General features: G+C 36.8%; 9 non-coding genes across 9 annotated transcripts; all 9 read left to right on the top strand.

The window, feature by feature from the left end:
- Positions 1-1,021: 1,021 nt before the first annotated feature.
- TRNAK-UUU (transfer RNA lysine (anticodon UUU)) lies at positions 1,022-1,094 on the top strand. Its single transcript has one exon. It is a non-coding gene; the product is annotated as a tRNA-Lys (tRNA).
- Positions 1,095-3,070: 1,976 nt separating this feature from the next.
- Positions 3,071-3,143, top strand: TRNAK-UUU (transfer RNA lysine (anticodon UUU)). Its single transcript has one exon. It is a non-coding gene; the product is annotated as a tRNA-Lys (tRNA).
- Positions 3,144-5,411: 2,268 nt separating this feature from the next.
- TRNAK-UUU (transfer RNA lysine (anticodon UUU)) lies at positions 5,412-5,484 on the top strand. Its single transcript has one exon. It is a non-coding gene; the product is annotated as a tRNA-Lys (tRNA).
- Positions 5,485-7,458: 1,974 nt separating this feature from the next.
- TRNAK-UUU (transfer RNA lysine (anticodon UUU)) lies at positions 7,459-7,531 on the top strand. The gene has a single exon. It is a non-coding gene; the product is annotated as a tRNA-Lys (tRNA).
- Positions 7,532-8,140: 609 nt separating this feature from the next.
- Positions 8,141-8,213, top strand: TRNAK-UUU (transfer RNA lysine (anticodon UUU)). The gene has a single exon. It is a non-coding gene; the product is annotated as a tRNA-Lys (tRNA).
- A 3,278-nt stretch (positions 8,214-11,491) lies between these two features.
- Positions 11,492-11,564, top strand: TRNAK-UUU (transfer RNA lysine (anticodon UUU)). The gene has a single exon. It is a non-coding gene; the product is annotated as a tRNA-Lys (tRNA).
- Positions 11,565-11,840: 276 nt separating this feature from the next.
- Positions 11,841-11,913, top strand: TRNAK-UUU (transfer RNA lysine (anticodon UUU)). The gene has a single exon. It is a non-coding gene; the product is annotated as a tRNA-Lys (tRNA).
- A 1,973-nt stretch (positions 11,914-13,886) lies between these two features.
- TRNAK-UUU (transfer RNA lysine (anticodon UUU)) lies at positions 13,887-13,959 on the top strand. Its single transcript has one exon. It is a non-coding gene; the product is annotated as a tRNA-Lys (tRNA).
- Positions 13,960-15,933: 1,974 nt separating this feature from the next.
- Positions 15,934-16,006, top strand: TRNAK-UUU (transfer RNA lysine (anticodon UUU)). Its single transcript has one exon. It is a non-coding gene; the product is annotated as a tRNA-Lys (tRNA).
- The last annotated feature ends 289 nt before the right edge of the window (positions 16,007-16,295 follow it).

Below are 16,295 nucleotides of genomic sequence, written 5' to 3' on the forward strand. Positions count from 1 at the left end.
TGGAGTCGGTAAAACATCAGAACTTTAATCTGAGGGTCCAGGGTTCAAGTCCCTGTTCGGGCGAGTGTCTTTTAAGCAATGTGTCATTTTTGTGAAATGGAACATAGTGCAGAGTGGGAAAATCACAAACTGTTTAAGAATGTACATCTTCAACCAAGAGGCAAATTAAATGTATTTCATAAATAGACACTAAATGTCAAGCTATTCAGATAATACTTTTAGTGATAGAGAGATTTTCCAACTTTAGTAATTGCACAGTAACTAGTAGTTGTCATCATTTCATATGACTTGTTTTTTGTATTACGAACTTTCTGCATTTTTGCGACCTATCACAGAAGAGCCTGGATAGCTCAGTCGGTAGAGCATCAGACTTTTAATCTGAGGGTACAGGGTTCAAGTCCCTGTTCCAGCGAGTGTCCTTTAAGCAACGTATCATTTTGTGAAATGGAACATATTGCAGAGTGGGAAAATCACAAACTGTTTAAGAATGTACACCTTCAACCAAGAGGCAAATTAAATGTATTTCATCAATAGACACTAAATGTCAAGCTATTCAGATCATACTTTTAGTGATAGAGAGATTTTCCTACTTTAGTAATTGCACAGTAGTTGTCACCATTTGAATTTACTTGGTTTTAGTATTATGAACTTTCTATAGGTTTGCGACAGACTCCAGAAGAGCCTGGAGTTGGTAAAACATCAGAACTTTAATCTGAGGGTCCAGGGTTCAAGTCCCAGTTCGGGCGAGTGTTTTTTAAGCAATGTGTGTTTTTGTGAAATGGAACATAGTGCAGAGTGGGAAAATCACAAACTGTTTAAGAATGTACACCTTCAACCAAGAGGCAAATTAAATGTATTTCATCAAGAGACACTAAATGTCAAGCTTTTCAGTTCATACTTTTAGTGATAGAGAGATTTTCCTACTTTAGTAATTGCACAGTAACTACTAGTTGTCATCATTTGAAATGACTTGTTTTTTGTATTACGAACTTTCTGCATTTTTGCGACCTATCACAGATGAGCCTGGATAGCTCAGTCGGTAGAGCATCAGACTTTTAATCTGAGGGTCCAGGGTTCAAGTCCCTGTTCGGGCGATTGTCTTTTAAGCAATGTGTCATTTTGTGAAATGGAACATAGTGCAGAGTGGGAAAATCACAAACTGTTTAAGAATGTACACCTTCAACCAAGAGGCAAATTAAATGTATTTCATCAATAGACACTAAATGTCAAGCTATTCATATCATACTTTTAGTGATAGAGAGACTTTCCTACTTTAGTAATTGCACAGTAGTTGTTACCATTTGAATTTACTTGTTTTAGTATTACGAACTTTCTATAGGTTTGCGACAGACTCCAGAAGAGCCTGGAGTCGGTAAAACATCAGAACTTTAATCTGAGGGTCAAGGGTTCAAGTTCCTGTTCGGGCGAGTGTCTTTTAAGCAATGTGTCATTTTTGTGAAATGGAACATAGTTCAGAGTGGGAAAATCACAAACTGTTTAAGAATGTACACCTTCAACCAAGAGGCAAATTAAATGTATTTCATCAAGAGACACTAAATGTCAAGCTTTTCAGTTCATACTTTTAGTGATAGAGAGATTTTCCTACTTTAGTAATTGCACAGTAACTAGTAGTTGTCATCATTTGAAATGACTTGTTTTTTGTATTACGAACTTTCTGCATTTTTGCGACCTATCACAGAAGAGCCTGGATAGCTCAGTCGGTAGAGCATCTGACTTTTAATCTGAGGGTCCAGGGTTCAAGGGTCTGTTCGGGCGAGTGTCTTTTAAGCAATGTGTCATTTTGTGAAATGGAACATAGTGCAGAGTGGGAAAATCACAAACTGTTTAAGAATGTACACCTTCAACCAAGAGGCAAATTAAATGTATTTCACCAATAGACACTAAATGTCAAGCTATTCATATCATACTTTTAGTGATAGAGAGATTTTCCTACTTTAGTAATTGCACAGTAGTTGTCACCATTTGAATTTACTTGGTTTTAGTATTACGAACTTTCTATAGGTTTGCGACAAACTCCAGAAGAGCCTGGAGTCGGTAAAACATCAGAACTTTAATCTGAGGGTCCATGGTTCAAGTCCCTTTTCGGGCGAGTGTCTTTTAAGCTATGTGTCGTTTTTGTGAAATGGAACATAGTGCAGAGTGGGAAAATCACAAACTGTTTAAGAATGTACACCTTCAACCAAGAGGCAAATTAAATGTATTTCATAAATAGACACTAAATGTCAAGCTATTCAGATAATACTTTTAGTGATAGAGAGATTTTCCAACTTTAGTAATTGCACAGTAACTAGTAGTTGTCATCATTTCATATGACTTGTTTTTTGTATTACGAACTTTCTGCATTTTTGCGACCTATCACAGAAGAGCCTGGATAGCTCAGTCGGTAGAGCATCAGACTTTTAATCTGAGGGTCCAGGGTTCAAGGGTCTGTTCGGGTGAGTGTTTTTTAAGCAATGTGTCGTTTTTGTGAAATGGAACATAGTGCAGAGTGGGAAAATCACAAACTGTTTAAGAATGTACACCTTCAACCAAGAGGCAAATTAAATGTATTTCACCAATAGACACTAAATGTCAAGCTATTCATATCATACTTTTAGTGATAGAGAGATTTTCCTACTTTAGTAATTGCACAGTAGTTGTCACCATTTGAATTTACTTGGTTTTAGTATTACGAACTTTCTATAGGTTTGCGACAAACTCCAGAACAGCCTGGAGTCGGTAAAACATCAGAACTTTAATCTGAGGGTCCAGGGTTCAAGTCCCTGTTCGGGCGAGTGTCTTTTAAGCAATGTGTCGTTTTTGTGAAATGGAACATAGTGCAGAGTGGGAAAATCACAAACTGTTTAAGAATGTACACCTTCAACCAAGAGGCAAATTAAATGTATTTCATCAATAGACACTAAATGTCAAGCTATTCAGATAATACTTTTAGTGATAGAGAGATTTTTCAACTTTAGTAATTGCACAGTAACTAGTAGTTGTCATCATTTGATATGACTTGTTTTTTGTATTACGAACTTTCTGCATTTTTGCGACCTATCACAGAAGAGCATGGATAGCTCAGTCGGTAGAGCATCAGACTTTTAATCTGAGGGTCCAGGGTTCAAGTCCCTGTTCGGGCGAGTGTCTTTTAAGCAATGTGTAGTATTTGTGAAATGGAACATAGTGCAGAGTGTTTAAGAATGTACACCTTCAACCAAGATGCAAATTAAATGTATTTCATCAAGAGACACTAAATGTCAAGCTTTTCAGTTCATACTTTTAGTGATAGAGAGATTTTCCAACTTTAGTAATTGCACAGTAGTTGTCACCATTTGAATTTACTTGGTTTTAGTATTATGAACTTTCTATAGGTTTGCGACAGACTCCAGAAGAGCCTGGAGTTGGTAAAACATCAGAACTTTAATCTGAGGGTCCAGGGTTCAAGTCCCTGTTCGGGCGAGTGTCTTTTAAGCAATGTGTGTTTTTGTGAAATGGAACATAGTGCAGAGTGGGAAAATCACAAACTGTTTAAGAATGTACACCTTCAACCAAGAGGCAAATTAAATGTATTTCATCAAGAGACACTAAATGTCAAGCTTTTCAGTTCATACTTTTAGTGATAGAGAGATTTTCCTACTTTAGTAATTGCACAGTAACTACTAGTTGTCATCATTTGAAATGACTTGTTTTTTGTATTACGAACTTTCTGCATTTTTGCGACCTATCACAGAAGAGCCTGGATAGCTCAGTCGGTAGAGCATCTGACTTTTAATCTGAGGGTCCAGGGTTCAAGGGTCTGTTCGGGCGAGTGTCTTTTAAGCAATGTGTCATTTTGTGAAATGGAACATAGTTCAGAGTGGGAAAATCACAAACTGTTTAAGAATGTACACCTTCAACCAAGAGGCAAATTAAATGTATTTCATCAAGAGACACTAAATGTCAAGCTTTTCAGTTCATACTTTTAGTGATAGAGAGATTTTCCTACTTTAGTAATTGCACAGTAAGTAGTAGTTGTCATCATTTGAAATGACTTGTTTTTTGTATTACGAACTTTCTGCATTTTTGCGACCTATCACAGAAGAGCCTGGATAGCTCAGTCGGTAGAGCATCAGACTTTTAATCTGAGGGTCCAGGGTTCAAGGGTCTGTTCGGGCGAGTGTCTTTTAAGCAATGTGTCATTTTGTGAAATGGAACATAGTGCAGAGTGGGAAAATCACAAACTGTTTAAGAATGTACACCTTCAACCAAGAGGCAAATTAAATGTATTTCATCAATAGACACTAAATGTCAAGCTATTCAGATCATACTTTTAGTGATAGAGAGATTTTTCCTACTTTAGTAATTGCACAGTAGTTGTCACCATTTGAATTTACTTGGTTTTAGTATTATGAACTTTCTATAGGTTTTCGACAGACTCCAGAAGAGCCTGGAGTTGGTAAAACATCAGAACTTTAATCTTTTAAGCAATGTGTGTTTTTGTGAAATGGAACATAGTGCAGAGTGGGAAAATCACAAACTGTTTAAGAATGTACACCTTCAACCAAGAGGCAAATTAAATGTATTTCATCAAGAGACACTAAATGTCAAGCTTTTCAGTTCATACTTTTAGTGATAGAGAGATTTTCCTACTTTAGTAATTGCACAGTAACTAGTAGTTGTCATCATTTGAAATGACTTGTTTTTTGTATTACGAACTTTCTGCATTTTTGCGACCTATCACAGAAGAGCCTGGATAGCTCAGTCGGTAGAGCATCTGACTTTTAATCTGAGGGTCCAGGGTTCAAGGGTCTGTTCGGGCGAGTGTCTTTTAAGCAATGTGTCATTTTGTGAAATGGAACATAGTGCAGAGTGGGAAAATCACAAACTGTTTAAGAATGTACACCTTCAACCAAGAGGCAAATTAAATGTATTTCACCAATAGACACTAAATGTCAAGCTATTCATATCATACTTTTAGTGATAGAGAGATTTTCCTACTTTAGTAATTGCACAGTAGTTGTCACCATTTGAATTTACTTGGTTTTAGTATTATGAACTTTCTATAGGTTTGCGACAGACTCCAGAAGAGCCTGGAGTTGGTAAAACATCAGAACTTTAATCTGAGGGTCCAGGGTTCAAGTCCCTGTTCGGGCGAGTGTCTTTTAAGCAATGTGTGTTTTTGTGAAATGGAACATAGTGCAGAGTGGGAAAATCACAAACTGTTTAAGAATGTACACCTTCAACCAAGAGGCAAATTAAATGTATTTCATCAAGAGACACTAAATGTCAAGCTTTTCAGTTCATACTTTTAGTGATAGAGAGATTTTCCTACTTTAGTAATTGCACAGTAACTACTAGTTGTCATCATTTGAAATGACTTGTTTTTTGTATTACGAACTTTCTGCATTTTTGCGACCTATCACTGAAGAGCCTGGATAGCTCAGTCGGTAGAGCATCAGACTTTTAATCTGAGGGACCAGGGTTCAAGTCCCTGTTCGGGCGAGTGTCTTTTAAGCAACGTATCATTTTGTGAAATGGAACATATTGCAGAGTGGGAAAATCTCAAACTGTTTAAGAATGTACACCTTCAACCAAGAGGCAAATTAAATGTATTTCATCAATAGACACTAAATGTCAAGCTATTCAGATCATACTTTTAGTGATAGAGAGATTTTCCTACTTTAGTAATTGCACAGTAGTTGTCACCATTTGAATTTACTTGGTTTTAGTATTATGAACTTTCTATAGGTCTGCGACAGACTCCAGAAAAGCCTGGAGTCGGTAAAACATCAGAACTTTAATCTGAGGGTCCAGGGTTCAAGTCCCTGTTCGGGCGAGTGTCTTTTAAGCAATGTGTGTTTTTGTGAAATGGAACATAGTGCAGAGTGGGAAAATCACAAACTGTTTAACAATGTACACCTTCAACCAAGAGGCAAATTAAATGTATTTCATCAAGAGACACTAAATGTCAAGCTTTTCAGTTCATACTTTTAGTGATAGAGAGATTTTCCTACTTTAGTAATTGCACAGTAACTACTAGTTGTCATCATTTGAAATGACTTGTTTTTTGTATTACGAACTTTCTGCATTTTTGCGACCTATCACAGAAGAGCCTGGATAGCTCAGTCGGTAGAGCATCAGACTTTTAATCTGAGGGTCCAGGGTTCAAGGGTCTGTTCGGGCGAGTGTCTTTTAAGCAATGTGTCATTTTGTGAAATGGAACATAGTGCAGAGTGGGAAAATCACAAACTGTTTAAGAATGTACACCTTCAACCAAGAGGCAAATTAAATGTATTTCACCAATAGACACTAAATGTCAAGCTATTCATATCATACTTTTAGTGATAGAGAGACTTTCCTACTTTAGTAATTGCACAGTAGTTGTTACCATTTGAATTTACTTGTTTTAGTATTACGAACTTTCTATAGGTTTGCGACAGACTCCAGAAGAGCCTGGAGTCGGTAAAACATCAGAACTTTAATCTGAGGGTCAAGGGTTCAAGTTCCTGTTCGGGCGAGTGTCTTTTAAGCAATGTGTCATTTTTGTGAAATGGAACATAGTTCAGAGTGGGAAAATCACAAACTGTTTAAGAATGTACACCTTCAACCAAGAGGCAAATTAAATGTATTTCGTCAAGAGACACTAAATGTCAAGCTTTTCAGTTCATACTTTTAGTGATAGAGAGATTTTCCTACTTTAGTAATTGCACAGTAACTAGTAGTTGTCATCATTTGAAATGACTTGTTTTTTGTATTACGAACTTTCTGCATTTTTGCGACCTATCACAGAAGAGCCTGGATAGCTCAGTCGGTAGAGCATCTGACTTTTAATCTGAGGGTCCAGGGTTCAAGGGTCTGTTCGGGCGAGTGTCTTTTAAGCAATGTGTCATTTTGTGAAATGGAACATAGTGCAGAGTGGGAAAATCACAAACTGTTTAAGAATGTACACCTTCAACCAAGAGGCAAATTAAATGTATTTCACCAATAGACACTAAATGTCAAGCTATTCATATCATACTTTTAGTGATAGAGAGATTTTCCTACTTTAGTAATTGCACAGTAGTTGTCACCATTTGAATTTACTTGGTTTTAGTATTACGAACTTTCTATAGGTTTGCGACAAACTCCAGAAGAGCCTGGAGTCGGTAAAACATCAGAACTTTAATCTGAGGGTCCAGGGTTCAAGTCCCTGTTTGGGCGAGTGTCTTTTAAGCAATGTGTCGTTTTTGTGAAATGGAACATAGTGCAGAGTGGGAAAATCACAAACTGTTTAAGAATGTACATCTTCAACCAAGAGGCAAATTAAATGTATTTCATAAATAGACACTAAATGTCAAGCTATTCAGATAATACTTTTAGTGATAGAGAGATTTTCCAACTTTAGTAATTGCACAGTAACTAGTAGTTGTCATCATTTCATATGACTTGTTTTTTGTATTACGAACTTTCTGCATTTTTGCGACCTATCACAGAAGAGCCTGGATAGCTCAGTCGGTAGAGCATCAGACTTTTAATCTGAGGGTACAGGGTTCAAGTCCCTGTTCGGGCGAGTGTCTTTTAAGCAACGTATCATTTTGTGAAATGGAACATATTGCAGAGTGGGAAAATCACAAACTGTTTAAGAATGTACACCTTCAACCAAGAGGCAAATTAAATGTATTTCATCAATAGACACTAAATGTCAAGCTATTCAGATCATACTTTTAGTGATAGAGAGATTTTCCTACTTTAGTAATTGCACAGTAGTTGTCACCATTTGAATTTACTTGGTTTTAGTATTATGAACTTTCTATAGGTTTGCGACAGACTCCAGAAGAGCCTGGAGTTGGTAAAACATCAGAACTTTAATCTGAGGGTCCAGGGTTCAAGTCCCTGTTCGGGCGAGTGTCTTTTAAGCAATGTGTGTTTTTGTGAAATGGAACATAGTGCAGAGTGGGAAAATCACAAACTGTTTAAGAATGTACACCTTCAACCAAGAGGCAAATTAAATGTATTTCATCAAGAGACACTAAATGTCAAGCTTTTCAGTTCATACTTTTAGTGATAGAGAGATTTTCCTACTTTAGTAATTGCACAGTAACTACTAGTTGTCATCATTTGAAATGACTTGTTTTTTGTATTACGAACTTTCTGCATTTTTGCGACCTATCACAGAAGAGCCTGGATAGCTCAGTCGGTAGAGCATCAGACTTTTAATCTGAGGGACCAGGGTTCAAGTCCCTGTTCGGGCGAGTGTCTTTTAAGCAACGTATCATTTTGTGAAATGGAACATATTGCAGAGTGGGAAAATCTCAAACTGTTTAAGGCAAATTAAATGTATTTCATCAATAGACACTAAATGTCAAGCTATTCAGATCATACTTTTAGTGATAGAGAGATTTTCCTACTTTAGTAATTGCACAGTAGTTGTCACCATTTGAATTTACTTGGTTTTAGTATTATGAACTTTCTATAGGTCTGCGACAGACTCCAGAAAAGCCTGGAGTCGGTAAAACATCAGAACTTTAATCTGAGGGTCCAGGGTTCAAGTCCCTGTTCGGGCGAGTGTCTTTTAAGCAATGTGTGTTTTTGTGAAATGGAACATAGTGCAGAGTGGGAAAATCACAAACTGTTTAACAATGTACACCTTCAACCAAGAGGCAAATTAAATGTATTTCATCAAGAGACACTAAATGTCAAGCTTTTCAGTTCATACTTTTAGTGATAGAGAGATTTTCCAACTTTAGTAATTGCACAGTAACTAGTAGTTGTCATCATTTGATATGACTTGTTTTTTGTATTACGAACTTTCTGCATTTTTGCGACCTATCACAGAAGAGCCTGGTTAGCTCAGTCGGTAGAGCATCAGACTTTTAATCTGAGGGTACAGGGTTCAAGTCCCTGTTTGGGCGAGTGTCTTTTAAGCAACGTATCATTTTGTGAAATGGAACATATTGCAGAGTGGGAAAATCACAAACTGTTTAAGAATGTACACCTTCAACCAAGAGGCAAATTAAATGTATTTCATCAATAGACACTAAATGTCAAGCTATTCAGATCATACTTTTAGTGATAGAGAGATTTTCCTACTTTAGTAATTGCACAGTAGTTGTCACCATTTGAATTTACTTGGTTTTAGTATTATGAATTTTCTATAGGTCTGCGACAGACTCCAGAAGAGCCTGGAGTCGGTAAAACATCAGAACTTTAATCTGAGGGTCCAGGGTTCAAGTCCCTGTTCGGGCGAGTGTCTTTTAAGCAATGTGTGTTTTTGTGAAATGGAACATAGTGCAGAGTGGGAAAATCACAAACTGTTTAAGAATGTACACCTTCAACCAAGAGGCAAATTAAATGTATTTCATCAAGAGACACTAAATGTCAAGCTTTTCAGTTCATACTTTTAGTGATAGAGAGATTTTCCTACTTTAGTAATTGCACAGTAACTACTAGTTGTCATCATTTGAAATGACTTGTTTTTTGTATTACGAACTTTCTGCATTTTTGCGACCTATCACAGAAGAGCCTGGATAGCTCAGTCGGTAGAGCATCAGACTTTTAATCTGAGGGTCCAGGGTTCAAGGGTCTGTTCGGGCGAGTGTCTTTTAAGCAATGTGTCATTTTGTGAAATGGAACATAGTGCAGAGTGGGAAAATCACAAACTGTTTAAGAATGTACACCTTCAACCAAGAGGCAAATTAAATGTATTTCACCAATAGACACTAAATGTCAAGCTATTCATATCATACTTTTAGTGATAGAGAGATTTTCCTACTTTAGTAATTGCACAGTAGTTGTCACCATTTGAATTTACTTGGTTTTAGTATTACGAACTTTCTATAGGTTTGCGACAAACTCCAGAAGAGCCTGGAGTCGGTAAAACATCAGAACTTTAATCTGAGGGTCCAGGGTTCAAGTCCCTGTTCGGGCGAGTGTCTTTTAAGCAATGTGTCGTTTTTGTGAAATGGAACATAGTGCAGAGTGGGAAAATCACAAACTGTTTAAGAATGTACACCTTCAACCAAGAGGCAAATTAAATGTATTTCATCAATAGACACTAAATGTCAAGCTATTCAGATCATACTTTTAGTGATAGAGAGATTTTTCCTACTTTAGTAATTGCACAGTAGTTGTCACCATTTGAATTTACTTGGTTTTAGTATTATGAACTTTCTATAGGTTTTCGACAGACTCCAGAAGAGCCTGGAGTTGGTAAAACATCAGAACTTTAATCTTTTAAGCAATGTGTGTTTTTGTGAAATGGAACATAGTGCAGAGTGGGAAAATCACAAACTGTTTAAGAATGTACACCTTCAACCAAGAGGCAAATTAAATGTATTTCATCAAGAGACACTAAATGTCAAGCTTTTCAGTTCATACTTTTAGTGATAGAGAGATTTTCCTACTTTAGTAATTGCACAGTAACTACTAGTTGTCATCATTTGAAATGACTTGTTTTTTGTATTACGAACTTTCTGCATTTTTGCGACCTATCACAGAAGAACCTGGATAGCTCAGTCGGTAGAGCATCAGACTTTTAATCTGAGGGTACAGGGTTCAAGTCCCTGTTCGGGCAAGTGTCTTTTAAGCAACGTATCATTTTGTGAAATGGAACATATTGCAGAGTGGGAAAATCACAAACTGTTTAAGAATGTACACCTTCAACCAAGAGGCAAATTAAATGTATTTCATCAATAGACACTAAATGTCAAGCTATTCAGATCATACTTTTAGTGATAGAGAGATTTTCCTACTTTAGTAATTGCACAGTAGTTGTCACCATTTGAATTTACTTGGTTTTAGTATTATGAACTTTCTATAGGTTTGCGACAGACTCCAGAAGAGCCTGGAGTTGGTAAAACATCAGAACTTTAATCTGAGGGTCCAGGGTTCAAGTCCCTGTTCGGGCGAGTGTCTTTTAAGCAATGTGTGTTTTTGTGAAATGGAACATAGTGCAGAGTGGGAAAATCACAAACTGTTTAAGAATGTACACCTTCAACCAAGAGGCAAATTAAATGTATTTCATCAAGAGACACTAAATGTCAAGCTTTTCAGTTCATACTTTTAGTGATAGAGAGATTTTCCTACTTTAGTAATTGCACAGTAACTAGTAGTTGTCATCATTTGAAATGACTTGTTTTTTGTATTACGAACTTTCTGCATTTTTGCGACCTATCACAGAAGAGCCTGGATAGCTCAGTCGGTAGAGCATTTGACTTTTAATCTGAGGGTCCAGGGTTCGAGGGTCTGTTCGGTCGAGTGTCTTTTAAGCAATGTGTCATTTTGTGAAATGGAACATAGTGCAGAGTGGGAAAATCACAAACTGTTTAAGAATGTACACCTTCAACCAAGAGGCAAATTAAATGTATTTCACCAATAGACACTAAATGTCAAGCTATTCATATCATACTTTTAGTGATAGAGAGATTTTCCAACTTTAGTAATTGCACAGTAACTAGTAGTTGTCATCATTTCATATGACTTGTTTTTTGTATTACGAACTTTCTGCATTTTTGCAACCTATCACAGAAGAGCCTGGATAGCTCAGTCGGTAGAGCATCAGACTTTTAATCTGAGGGTCCAGGGTTCAAGTCCCTGTTCGGGCGAGTGTCTTTTAAGCAATGTGTCGTTTTTGTGAAATGGAACTTAGTGCAGAGTGGGAAAATCACAAACTGTTTAAGAATGCACACCTTCAACCAAGAGGCAAATTAAATGTATTTCATCAAGAGACACTAAATGTCAAGCTTTTCAGTTCATACTTTTAGTGATAGAGAGATTTTCCAACTTTAGTAATTGCACAGTAACTAGTAGTTGTCATCATTTGATATGACTTGTTTTTTGTATTACGAACTTTCTGCATTTTTGCGACCTATCACAGAAGAGCCTGGATAGCTCAGTCGGTAGAGCATCAGACTTTTAATCTGAGGGTACAGGGTTCAAGTCCCTGTTCAGGCGAGTGTCTTTTAAGCAACGTATCATTTTGTGAAATGGAACATATTGCAGAGTGGGAAAATCACAAACTGTTTAAGAATGTACACCTTCAACCAAGAGGCAAATTAAATGTATTTCATCAATAGACACTAAATGTCAAGCTATTCAGATCATACTTTTAGTGATAGAGAGATTTTCCTACTTTAGTAATTGCACAGTAGTTGTCACCATTTGAATTTACTTGGTTTTAGTATTATGAACTTTCTATAGGTTTTCGACAGACTCCAGAAGAGCCTGGAGTTGGTAAAACATCAGAACTTTAATCTGAGGGTCCAGGGTTCTAGTCCCTGTTCGGGCGAGTGTCTTTTAAGCAATGTGTGTTTTTGTGAAATGGAACATAGTGCAGAGTGGGAAAATCACAAACTGTTTAAGAATGTACACCTTCAACCAAGAGGCAAATTAAATGTATTTCATCAAGAGACACTAAATGTCAAGCTTTTCAGTTCATACTTTTAGTGATAGAGAGATTTTCCTACTTTAGTAATTGCACAGTAACTACTAGTTGTCATCATTTGAAATGACTTGTTTTTTGTATTACAAACTTTCTGCATTTTTGCGACCTATCACAGAAGAGCCTGGATAGCTCAGTAGGTAGAGCATCAGACTTTTAATCTGAGGGTACAGGGTTCAAGTCCCTGTTCGGGCGATTGTCTTTTAAGCAATGTGTCATTTTGTGAAATGGAACATAGTGCAGAGTGGGAAAATCACAAACTGTTTAAGAATGTACACCTTCAACCAAGAGGCAAATTAAATGTATTTCATCAATAGACACTAAATGTCAAGCTATTCATATCATACTTTTAGTGATAGAGAGACTTTCCTACTTTAGTAATTGCACAGTAGTTGTTACCATTTGAATTTACTTGTTTTAGTATTACGAACTTTCTATAGGTTTGCGACAGACTCCAGAAGAGCCTGGAGTCGGTAAAACATCAGAACTTTAATCTGAGGGTCAAGGGTTCAAGTTCCTGTTCGGGCGAGTGTCTTTTAAGCAATGTGTCATTTTTGTGAAATGGAACATAGTTCAGAGTGGGAAAATCACAAACTGTTTAAGAATGTACACCTTCAACCAAGAGGCAAATTAAATGTATTTCGTCAAGAGACACTAAATGTCAAGCTTTTCAGTTCATACTTTTAGTGATAGAGAGATTTTCCTACTTTAGTAATTGCACAGTAACTAGTAGTTGTCATCATTTGAAATGACTTGTTTTTTGTATTACGAACTTTCTGCATTTTTGCGACCTATCACAGAAGAGCCTGGATAGCTCAGTCGGTAGAGCATCTGACTTTTAATCTGAGGGTCCAGGGTTCAAGGGTCTGTTCGGGCGAGTGTCTTTTAAGCAATGTGTCATTTTGTGAAATGGAACATAGTGCAGAGTGGGAAAATCACAAACTGTTTAAGAATGTACACCTTCAACCAAGAGGCAAATTAAATGTATTTCATCAATAGACACTAAATGTCAAGCTATTCAGATCATACTTTTAGTGATAGAGAGATTTTCCTACTTTAGTAATTGCACAGTAGTTGTCACCATTTGAATTTACTTGGTTTTAGTATTATGAACTTTCTATAGGTTTTCGACAGACTCCAGAAGAGCCTGGAGTTGGTAAAACATCAGAACTTTAATCTGAGGGTCCAGGGTTCTAGTCCCTGTTCGGGCGAGTGTCTTTTAAGCAATGTGTGTTTTTGTGAAATGGAACATAGTGCAGAGTGGGAAAATCACAAACTGTTTAAGAATGTACACCTTCAACCAAGAGGCAAATTAAATGTATTTCATCAAGAGACACTAAATGTCAAGCTTTTCAGTTCATACTTTTAGTGATAGAGAGATTTTCCTACTTTAGTAATTGCACAGTAACTACTAGTTGTCATCATTTGAAATGACTTGTTTTTTGTATTACAAACTTTCTGCATTTTTGCGACCTATCACAGAAGAGCCTGGATAGCTCAGTCGGTAGAGCATCAGACTTTTAATCTGAGGGTACAGGGTTCAAGTCCCTGTTCAGGCGAGTGTCTTTTAAGCAACGTATCATTTTGTGAAATGGAACATATTGCAGAGTGGGAAAATCACAAACTGTTTAAGAATGTACACCTTCAACCAAGAGGCAAATTAAATGTATTTCATCAATAGACACTAAATGTCAAGCTATTCAGATCATACTTTTAGTGATAGAGAGATTTTCCTACTTTAGTAATTGCACAGTAGTTGTCACCATTTGAATTTACTTGGTTTTAGTATTATGAACTTTCTATAGGTTTTCGACAGACTCCAGAAGAGCCTGGAGTTGGTAAAACATCAGAACTTTAATCTGAGGGTCCAGGGTTCTAGTCCCTGTTCGGGCGAGTGTCTTTTAAGCAATGTGTGTTTTTGTGAAATGGAACATAGTGCAGAGTGGGAAAATCACAAACTGTTTAAGAATGTACACCTTCAACCAAGAGGCAAATTAAATGTATTTCATCAAGAGACACTAAATGTCAAGCTTTTCAGTTCATACTTTTAGTGATAGAGAGATTTTCCTACTTTAGTAATTGCACAGTAACTACTAGTTGTCATCATTTGAAATGACTTGTTTTTTGTATTACAAACTTTCTGCATTTTTGCGACCTATCACAGAAGAGCCTGGATAGCTCAGTAGGTAGAGCATCAGACTTTTAATCTGAGGGTACAGGGTTCAAGTCCCTGTTCGGGCGATTGTCTTTTAAGCAATGTGTCATTTTGTGAAATGGAACATAGTGCAGAGTGGGAAAATCACAAACTGTTTAAGAATGTACACCTTCAACCAAGAGGCAAATTAAATGTATTTCATCAATAGACACTAAATGTCAAGCTATTCATATCATACTTTTAGTGATAGAGAGACTTTCCTACTTTAGTAATTGCACAGTAGTTGTTACCATTTGAATTTACTTGTTTTAGTATTACGAACTTTCTATAGGTTTGCGACAGACTCCAGAAGAGCCTGGAGTCGGTAAAACATCAGAACTTTAATCTGAGGGTCAAGGGTTCAAGTTCCTGTTCGGGCGAGTGTCTTTTAAGCAATGTGTCATTTTTGTGAAATGGAACATAGTTCAGAGTGGGAAAATCACAAACTGTTTAAGAATGTACACCTTCAACCAAGAGGCAAATTAAATGTATTTCGTCAAGAGACACTAAATGTCAAGCTTTTCAGTTCATACTTTTAGTGATAGAGAGATTTTCCTACTTTAGTAATTGCACAGTAACTAGTAGTTGTCATCATTTGAAATGACTTGTTTTTTGTATTACGAACTTTCTGCATTTTTGCGACCTATCACAGAAGAGCCTGGATAGCTCAGTCGGTAGAGCATCTGACTTTTAATCTGAGGGTCCAGGGTTCAAGGGTCTGTTCGGGCGAGTGTCTTTTAAGCAATGTGTCATGTTGTGAAATGGAACATAGTGCAGAGTGGGAAAATCACAAACTGTTTAAGAATGTACACCTTCAACCAAGAGGCAAATTAAATGTATTTCACCAATAGACACTAAATGTCAAGCTATTCATATCATACTTTTAGTGATAGAGAGATTTTCCTACTTTAGTAATTGCACAGTAGTTGTCACCATTTGAATTTACTTGGTTTTAGTATTACGAACTTTCTATAGGTTTGCGACAAACTCCAGAAGAGCCTGGAGTCGGTAAAACATCAGAACTTTAATCTGAGGGTCCAGGGTTCAAGTCCCTGTTCGGGCGAGTGTCTTTTAAGCAATGTGTCGTTTTTGTGAAATGGAACATAGTGCAGAGTGGGAAAATCACAAACTGTTTAAGAATGTACATCTTCAACCAAGAGGCAAATTAAATGTATTTCATAAATAGACACTAAATGTCAAGCTATTCAGATAATACTTTTAGTGATAGAGAGATTTTCCAACTTTAGTAATTGCACAGTAACTAGTAGTTGTCATCATTTCATATGACTTGTTTTTTGTATTACGAACTTTCTGCATTTTTGCGACCTATCACAGAAGAGCCTGGATAGCTCAGTCGGTAGAGCATCAGACTTTTAATCTGAGGGTACAGGGTTCAAGTCCCTGTTCGGGCGAGTGTCTTTTAAGCAACGTATCATTTTGTGAAATGGAACATATTGCAGAGTGGGAAAATCACAAACTGTTTAAGAATGTACACCTTCAACCAAGAGGCAAATTAAATGTATTTCATCAATAGACACTAAATGTCAAGCTATTCAGATCATACTTTTAGTGATAGAGAGATTTTCCTACTTTAGTAATTGCACAGTAGTTGTCACCATTTGAATTTACTTGGTTTTAGTATTATGAACTTTCTATAGGTTTGCGACAGACTCCAGAAGAGCCTGGAGTTGGTAAAACATC

Source organism: Taudactylus pleione, unplaced genomic scaffold (genome assembly GCF_031769625.1).
Source record: "Taudactylus pleione unplaced genomic scaffold, aTauple2 ptg000454l, whole genome shotgun sequence".
Taxonomy (NCBI): Eukaryota; Metazoa; Chordata; class Amphibia; order Anura; family Myobatrachidae; genus Taudactylus; species Taudactylus pleione.